The sequence below is a fragment of the Mauremys reevesii genome, linkage group 1, assembly GCF_016161935.1.
Source record: "Mauremys reevesii isolate NIE-2019 linkage group 1, ASM1616193v1, whole genome shotgun sequence".
Taxonomy (NCBI): domain Eukaryota; kingdom Metazoa; phylum Chordata; order Testudines; family Geoemydidae; genus Mauremys; species Mauremys reevesii.
In genome coordinates this window covers 170,823,238-170,824,110 of record NC_052623.1, presented here as the reverse complement: position 1 = coordinate 170,824,110, position 873 = coordinate 170,823,238, and positions in this window count along the sequence as shown.

Below are 873 nucleotides of genomic sequence, written 5' to 3'. Positions count from 1 at the left end.
CTTCAGGTCTGAACCATTTATTTGACTCTTTTGAACAATTACTTCTGGCAATGAACATATTTCTCATATTAATTGTTTTGAGTGGTGTTTGACTCTCCAGAAACTTTCCTGCATTTAATTCTTTAAGACACTGCTGTAATTTTTGATAAAGGACCTCATTAACTAACTGCATATAGCTACTTACACTCTAGAATGTTGTGGTATAGAACAAAACTCACCTTTGTAGAGATAAGTTGGGTTAGGTAATATGTTATTGAACCAACTTCTGTTGGTGAAAGGCAAGCTTTCAAGCCACACAGAACTCTTCTTCAGAGCCTATTGTACCCTACCTAGCAGGGTCCTTTACAATATGTGCCAACTACTTATGCTGAACAATCTCTTCCACCTTGAATTTTGCTGTGATGCTGGGGGTACCTTTTCCAGCCCTGAAGAAGAGCTCTGGATGGCTCGAAAGCTTCTCTCTCTCACCAACAGAAGTTGGTCCAATAAAAGATATTACCTCACCCACCTTGTCTCTCTAATGTGCTGGGCCTGAGATGGCTACAAGTACACTGCATAATCTTCGTAAAGGCAGTTTGCATGGTCGAGCTGTACCTTAAAATTTGGACTTTTATTACTCAAGATAGAATCTACTTGTTTATAGAATATCACTTCTCACTTTGACTGTGGATCATGTACTGTTCAGAAAAACTGGTCAAGCTAATTTAGTAGTAGTAATGCAATGGATCAACTTTCATCTCAGCTCCAATTTCACTCAGCTCAGGTTTGAGTGAACAAAAATCGTTGCCATCTAATCACTCTATAGTGGGTTCTGTAAAATGTGTTCACTTGATTTTTATCTGATGTCAGTGACTATTGATAGCAGTCTGAGCC